Raw genomic sequence first — 9,023 nt, forward strand, 5'->3', positions numbered from 1 at the left:
TGGGTTCAAAACCACCAGTTCTGATGTAGGTGGCTGCCACCCTAGCCGCTGAGCTATAGGCCCCAATCCTTCTCTATAATTTTAATATTGGTCACTAACAAACAGAAAAAAAATCCTCTACTTAGTTAATATTATGTGCCTAATTTTCAACTTCTGTTTATTTTGATGGATCTTATTTTATTATATGATGTTAAATGTAATATACATATTAACCTTTGTGTGATATTTGTTGCATTTTTGTTTTTAGATAGACTCTCATTCTGTCACCATGGCTAGAGTGCCATGGCATTATAGCTCAGCCTCAAATAGTTGACATAGAGCAATCCTCTTTCCTCAGCCTCCTGAGTAGCTCGGACTACAGGTGTGCACCACCATCCTTGGTAGTTTTTCTATTTTTTTTGAGACAGAATTTTACTAAGTCACCCTCGGTAGAGTGCCATGCCATCACAACTCACAGCCACCTCCAACTCTCTTGGGCTTCAGCAATTCTCCTGCCTCAGCCTCCCAAGTACCTGGGACAACAGGCGCCCACCACAATACCCAGCTATTTTCTTGTTGCAGTAGTAAATGTTGTTTATCTGGTCTGGTCGGGGCTCAAACCCACCAGCCTTGGCGCATGTGGCTGGAACCATAACCACTATGCTATGGGCACCGAGGCTAGTTTTTCTATTTTTAATAGAGACCAGGTCTCCCTGTTGCTCTGGGTGGTCTGGAACTCCGGAGTTCAAGAAATCCTCCTGCCATAGCCTCCTAAAGAACTCGGATTACAAGTGAGAGCTACCTGCCTGTCCACGTTAGCTGTATTTCATTGGCATTTTAGACTGGGATCATACAATGTACTAAATTTCCACATTATAGAGCATAAGAAAACATTAATGGTTTTAAGTATTTTTAATTTTAGATAATTTTGCATTTTATCCAATAAAATTTATTTTAACTGCATGTGTGAATCACAGGTCAGATTTGTCTTTAATTTTTCATCCCAACCTTGAGCTTCCCAAACCCACAGTTCTCATTGTAGTTGTGTAAGATATCATTTTATTATTCCAGTAAATGAAAACAATTTAATCATGATAAACTAGAAATCAGTTTAAAACCAGAATATGTCTTCAAAGACAAGCACGTACATGTGCACTAAAATTTTTAACTTTACATATTTCAGTTGTGTTGGGACCTGAATTTCAACAGTAAGAATTGTTGAGCTACAATAGACACTAGTCCTGAGAATTTATGAAATTGGCCTCAGAACTGATCTCAGACAGATATCAATACATGTCAGTTAACCATAGCTAGGAAAACAGTAAATAAAAGAACAATGGAGAATGATATAACTTATTCTTTAAAAACTGTGTATTTATAAACTCATAGGAAGTATCCAGAAGAATAAACACAGTTAATGGTTTCTTCTATGAATCATTGGAGGAAAGTAAAGATTTTCTCCTCATGTACATCGATATTACTTGACATTTTTATTGTGTCAGGACTCTGCTACATATCTCGTTCCTGAATATCACTATGGTCACATTTAAAGTACTCCACTTGGAAAGCTATGTACTGAAGCCGGTGCCTAATCTACCCTTTAATGCAATTTTGTAAGTCTTTTAGTTTTCTCTGAATGTCCATCATGGCTGCTGTTGTATTACCCTTGATATTTAGAATGTCAGTAAAATATCTTTTTAAAAAAATATTTCCACCTCTGGGACACTGCAAAGGCAGTTCTAAGAGGGAAATTGATAGCACTGCAAGCCTTCCTCAAGAGAACAGAAAGAGAGGAAGTTAACAACTTAATGGGACATCTCAAGCAACTGGAAAAGGAAGAAATTCCAACCCCAAACCCAGTAGAAGAAAAGAAATAACCAAAATTAGAGCAGAATTAAATGAAATTGAAAACAAAAGAATAATACAACAGATCAATAAATCAAAACGCTGGTTTTTTGAAAAGGTCAATAAAATAGACAAACCATTGGCCAACCTAATCAGGAAAAAAAGAGTAAAATCTCTAATCTCATCAACCAGAAACAACAAAGATGAAATAACAACAGACTCCTCAGAAATCCAAAAAATCCTTAATGAATATTACAAGAAATATGAAAATCTGAAGGAAATTGACTGATACTTGGAAGCACGTCACCTTCCAAGACTTAGCCAGAATCAAGTGGAAATGTTGAACAGGCCCATATCAAGTTCAGAAATAGCATCAACCATACAAAACCTCCCTAAAAAGAAAAGCCTGGGACCAAATGGTTTCACGTCAGAATTCTACCAAACTTTTAAAGAGGAATTAGTACCTATATTACTCAACCTGTTCCAAAAGGTAGAAAAAGAAGGAAGACTACTAACACGTTCTATGAAGCAAACATCACCCTGATCCCCAAACCAGGAAAAGACCCAACAAGAAAAGAAAATTATAGACCGATATCACTAATGAATATAGAAGCAAAAATATTCAACAGGATCCTAACAAACAGAATCCAGCAACACATCAAACAAATTATACATCATGACCAAGTCGGTTTTATCCCAGGGTCTCAAGGCTGGTTCAATATATGTAAATCTATCAATGTAATCTAGCACATAAACAAATTAAAAAACAAAGAACATATGATTCTCTCAATCAATGCAGAAAAAGCTTTTGATAATATCCAGCATCCCTTCATGATCAGAACACTTAAGAAAATCGGTATAGAAGGGACATTTCTTAAACTGATAGAGACTATCTACAGCAAACCCACAGCCAATATCACATTGAATGGAGTTAAATTGGAATCATTTCCACTCAGATCAGGAACCAGACAAGGCTGCCCATTGTCTCCATTGCTTTTTAACATTGTAATGGAAGTTTTAGCCACCACAATTAGGGAAGAAAAGGCGAACAAGGGTATCCATATAGGGTCAGAAGAGATCAAACTTTCACTCTTCGCAGATGATATGATAGTATTTCTGGAAAACTCTAGGGACTCTACAACAAAACTCTTAGAAGTGATCAAGGAATACAGCAGCGTCTCAGATACAAAATCAACATTCATAAATCGGTAGCCTTTATATATACCAACAATAGTCAAGTTGAAAAAACAGTTAAGGACTCTATCCCATTTACAGTAGTGCCAAAGAAGATGAAATATTTGGGAATTTATCTAACAAAGGACGTGAAAGAGCTCTATAAAGAGAACTATGAAACTCTAAGAAAAGAAATAGCTGAAAATATTAACAAATGGAGAAACATACCATGCTCATGGCTGGGAAGAATCAACATTGTTAAAATGTCCATATTACCCAAAGCAATATATAATTTCAATGCAATCCCTATTAAAGCTCCACTGTCATACTTTAAAAATCTTGAAAAAACAATACTTCGTTTTATATGGAATCAGAAAAAAACTCGAATAGCCAAGACATTACTCAGAAATAAAAACAAAGCAGGAAGAATTACGCTACCAGACCTCAGACTATACTACAAATCGATAGTGATCAAAACAGCATAGTATTGGCACAAAAACAGAGAAGTAGATGTCTGGAACAGAATAGAGAACCAAGAGATGAATCCAGCTACTTACCATTATTTAATCTTTGACAAGCCAATTAAAAACATTCAGTGGGGAAAAGATTCCCTATTTAACAGATGGTGCTGGGTGAACTGGCTGGCAACCTGTAGAAGACTGAAACTGGACCCACACCTCTCACCATTAACTAAGATAGACTCTCACTGGATCAAAGATTTAAACTTAAGACATAAAACTATAAAAATACTAGAGTAGAGTGCAGGGAAAACCCTTCAGGAAATCGGTCTGGGTGAGTATTTTATGAGGAGGACCCCCCAGGCAATTGAAGCAGCTTCAAAAATACACTACTGGGACTTGATCAAACTAAAAAGCTTCTGCACAGCCAAGAACACAGTAACTAAAGCAAGCAAACAGTCCTCAGAATGGGAGAAGATATTTGCAGGTTATGCCTCTGACAAAGGTTTAATAACCAGAATCCACAGAGAACTCAAACGCATTAGCAAGAATAGAACAAGGGATCCCATCGCAGGCTGGGCAAGGGACTTGAAGAGAAACTTCTCTGAAGAAGAGAGGCGCGCGGCCTTGAGACATATGAAAAAATGCTCATCATCTTTAATCATCAGAGAAATGCAAATCAAAACTACTTTGAGATATCATCTAACTCCAATGAGACTAGCCTGTATCAGAAAATCCCAAGACCAGAGATGTTGGTGCGGATGTGGAGAAAAGGAAACACTTTTGCTAGGTGGTGCCTGTGGCTCAAAGAGGTAGGGCGCGAGCCCCATATGCCAAAGGTGGTGGGTTCAAACCCAGCCCCGGCCAAAAACTGCAAAAAACAAAAGGGAACACTTTTGTACTGCTGGTGGGAATGCAAATTAATACATTCCTTTTGGGAAGAGATATGGAGAACACTTAGAGATCTAAAAATAGATCTGCCATTCAATCCTGCAATTCCTCTGCTGGGCATATACCCAGAAGACCAAAAATCACATCATAACAAAGATATTTGTACCAGAATGTTTATTGCAGCCCAATTCACAATTGCTAACTCATGGAAGAAGCCCAAGTGCCCATCAATCCACGAATGGATTAATAAATTGTGGTATATGTACACCATGGAATATTATGCAGCCTTAAAGAAAGATGGAGACTTTACCTCTTTCATGTTTACATGGATGGAGCTGGAACATATTCTTCTTAGTAAAGTATCTCAAGAATGGAAGAAAAAGTACCCAATGTACTCAGCCCTACTATGAAACTAATTTAGGGTTTTCACATGAAAGCTATAACCCAGTTACAACTTAAGAATAGGGGGAAGGGGGAGAGGGAGGGGATGGAGGGGAGAGGTGGTACAGGGAAGGGGATTGGTGGGATTACACCAGCGGTGCATCTTACAAGGGTATATGTGAAACTTGGTAAACGGTCTGTGAAGCTAGTGAATGATGCCCCATGATTATATCAATGTACACAGCTATGATTTAATAAAAAAATAAAAATAAAAATAAATATTTCCTGCTCGGGTGGTGCCACCAACTCGGTGGGTAGGGCACTGGTCACATACACCAAGGCTGGCAAGTTCGAACTAGGCCCAGGCCAGCAAAAACAATGACAACTACAACAACAACAACAACAGAAAATAGCAGGGCATTGTGGCTGGCACCTATAGTCCCAGGTAGGTGGGAAGCTGAGGCAACAGAATCGCTTGAGCCCAAGAGTTTAAGATTGCTATGAGCTGTGATACCAGGCACTGTACCCAGGGCAACAGCTTGAGCCTGTATCTCAAAAAAAAAAAAAAAAAAAAATTGTCTGACTCATGCCTGTAATCCCAGGAATCTGGGCGGCTGGGGCAGGTGAATTGCCTGAGTTCCCGGGTTCGAGACCAGCCTAGCAACAGCAAGACCCTGTCTTGAAAAATAGCCAGGCATTGATGTGGGGGCCAGTAGTCACAGGTACTTGGGAGGCTGAGACAAGAGAATCGCTTGAGTACCCCAAGAGACTGAGGTTGCTGTGAGACGTGAGGCCACAGCACTCTACAGAGGGTGACATAGTAAGACACTATCTCACAGAAACAAAGAAGAAATTTCCAAAAGTTTGTTCATTGCTCTGAGTCAAAGTCTGACATTCTCCCAAGAACACACAAAAACACACAATAACAAAAATAAACAAAATGCATCAAGATACCAACACAAGTCAATGGGAACACAACTGTGAGACACTGATACACCAAGATATGGAACCTTGCTGAGTGGTTTGTACAGGGTTCCCACTGTAAGCGCACAGTGGCAAGTTCACAAACATAATTCTCAGATCTCAAATAAATTTCTTTATAATTACAAAAAAATTAAAATTAAAATTAAGAAAATCACATTTTGAACACACACCCTTGCCAACATGGCGGCGCCCAGTTGGGGCCGATTCATCCACTGCGTGTTCTGGCTGGGGCTGGGGCTGGGATTTAGCCAGGTAGTATTTAGTTGTACAACGTTTGAGGATCTATTTGGAGAGAATTATTCCAGTGTGCCAAATAATCAATATGGACAAGGGGAAAAATTAAAGACTAAAGTTTTGGAGTCACCTGCTCCTAGAGAAACCACGATTTTAAGCAGAATCAGAAATCAGGCTGGATCCTGTCATCTCCATTCCTTCCTTGGACACTTCATTTCACTCCTGAATTCAGAGCTTTATTTTCTCTTCATCCAGAAGGGCTTGGTTTGTTCAAAGATAAGGACAATCCTGATACAAAGGTTTGAGTTATACATTTGCAGTGACAGCGCTTATTTGCTCAGCTTCTGGTCCTGAATCAGGAAGTGCGTCCACACACCTCACTGATGTCTGAGGGGAGACCAACAGTGATGTGAGGCAACATGATGGTCTGGCCATGACCTCATCAATCGTCTGTAGCATGGAACCATCATTAAACAGATTGTTTGTAAATAACACAAGAATGGCAGTGAGAAGCAGGTGAATATGCCAGTCTTTTAGTCATAAATTATGTCCTAAATTATAATTTCTGTAAATAAACCTTTGTGCTATACCACATGAGATTAAAGTGTTTATTACTAGAAATATTTTATTGCATGTTTACTCTTACTGTACACCCAAGTCATGAAGTGTATAGTCTGGAGTTCTACTTGTGAACAAATATCTTGAAACTTAATCCTTCATTCAGTACTTTAATACTTGGAAAATGGATTTGGAGAATTTTACAAATAGAAGACTGTAGCCTTAGGAAAGAACCCAATGTCTTCATAGTTGCAATATTGTCATGAAGGTTAATTACGGAACTAATAAAAATAAATTGAGGAATCTTCAAATTAACACATATATAATTCAATTTTATTTTGTATTTTTCATCATTGCTTTAATGTAAATATTGGCCTAGTAAAGATGACATCACTTTAAAAAGCTTATTTTGAATTATGTTTATATAAGATCACATAATTTTAGAGTATTGGGTTCAAAACTGATTTTTTACTGTTATCCCGAAATACTCATGATAATCTTGTTCAGGGTAAAACTCTAGCAAACATTTGCTGAATGAATGAGTTAGTCTTCTCTGACTTACTTTTTGTTTTTTCCTTTTACATATATATGTGTGTATTAGGTTTCCACCCTTTGCCTTCACAAAATGAAAAAGGCTTAAAATTTAACAACAATAACAAGGTTAAAGACAAGGACTAGAAACAAAACTCGCAAAGAATGAATGAAGATAAATACATTCAGAAAAGAAATCAGACAATTGCTGCATCAAAATATCAAGCAATAACAACGACAATGCTAAGAAAGCAACATTCACATTGTCAAATAAGTGTATGTCCACTGTAGAATGCTTTGACTATGAGGTTCAGCATGGAGTCATCAGTTAACCTATAACTATATAATTAAATTATAAATTAACCTATAACCCTATAATTAAATTTTAGATTTAGTTTATTACTTTTGTTTAGAAAGGTCATTTATATGTGTATGCTTAGGTATATTCATTATAACTAAATCATATGTATTATACACAAAGTTATTATAAACGTATTTTAATTAGTAACACCTTCACTTTTTTTAATGACTACCATTTATTCTAACCAGATATTAGAAATCAGAATTAGATATTAGAAATTTGCTCATGTAAATATAATAATCTCTGCTTGCCCTACAAATCTTATACAGCCAGTGGTTTCACCACTGACCAGTAATCCTTTAGTAAAAATTCTCTATTCTGGCAATAAAGTTTCAGTGTTTTACTCTATGAATAGAAAATAAAATGGTGTTTGCTGAACTTGTTAATTGACGTTTTGGAATTATGTATTTTTATTTTTTTTATTTTCCAAGAAAGCATTGGAGACAAAAAATACATTTTGGCCCCATAGCCTGTGCAAATAGAAACATTTTTGGTCAGCTCAGTTTAGAAATACATAGTAATTAAGATGTTGTGTCTGTCTTAGAGGTACTGTATGACTGAATTAGCTATAATATAATAATTCACAAAATAATTTCAAAACAATGTATATAAGGCACATTATAAATTAAAGACATTAACTTTAAGCAAAAAAAAAAAAAGATTGAAAAGTGTTGTTATCATTTGCTATTTGGGTAACAGATTGACTTTCATCTGAATTTGTAGCATGTTATTCCACAGCACAAACTTGTGAAAGCCATATCTCATAAAATTGTCAATCAAAGGGGCTATGTCTACTAATTAATACTTCCAGTTTCAAAGGGTGCAAACATTTTTGGTATTAAATGAATCTTTACTGAGGTAGTCCTGAGGTTTCCTGGGGAAGCTCTTCCCAGATAGAGAAATTTACATGGACGTTGATTTCTTCTGGCCATTTGTCCTCATCCTCCAGACACTAGCGTAAACACCTACCAGGTGTGTTCATGGAATACCTTCATGGGAAGGCTATTGTTTTCTAGAGAATAAGTAATCATGAGTATTTAATTTAGACAATAATTCTTTCCCCAACAATAGACAAGGAAATCAGGCATCTAAAGGAAATTGATGAATCGACTCTTTTTCTCCAATCTAGCATGTAAGAGGTTGAAGAAAGAATTTGTGTTCCAGCTGTCCTGTAAACTCCTGCTACAGAACCAGCTTTCTTAGTCAGAGGGGAGAGTGAAGTATTAAGCAATAAATATGTAGCCTCAGTATTTATTAGAAAGACTTGGCCCACAGCTTTCCATAGGTAAAGACAGGGTAGACTACCCTTTGCGCTGGGCGTCCCTAGAGCCATTGTACCAAATAGCTGGCTGCCCATGAAGGCATCATTGTCATGGACCAAGTATTACCTGTGGACAATGTTGTGCCCATCTCAGGTTGCCAGAGTGGGCTGAGATCTGCATTTTCTCAGAGTCCCAAGGTCAGATTCCAGTGGCAGGTGACATCTCTTAACAAGCATGCACCCACTTTCAACCCTCAATTCCTGAGTTTCAGACTTACCTCTGCCTGGGTACCTCTTTTTAGCCTTTGCCTCACCAAGTCCTCTTGGTCACACGACCTCCCTGTCTGCCTGAAGTTTTACTACTGAC

The 9,023-nt window shown here is 37.4% G+C and overlaps 1 pseudogene; it reads left to right on the plus strand.

Annotated features, from left to right (window-relative positions):
- Nucleotides 1-1,515: 1,515 nt before the first annotated feature.
- Nucleotides 1,516-6,482, plus strand: LOC128572566 (ubiquitin carboxyl-terminal hydrolase 40-like; annotated as a pseudogene).
- Nucleotides 6,483-9,023: the final 2,541 nt, after the last annotated feature.

The sequence above is a fragment of the Nycticebus coucang genome, chromosome 20 (genome assembly GCF_027406575.1).
Source record: "Nycticebus coucang isolate mNycCou1 chromosome 20, mNycCou1.pri, whole genome shotgun sequence".
NCBI lineage: Eukaryota > Metazoa > Chordata > Mammalia > Primates > Lorisidae > Nycticebus > Nycticebus coucang.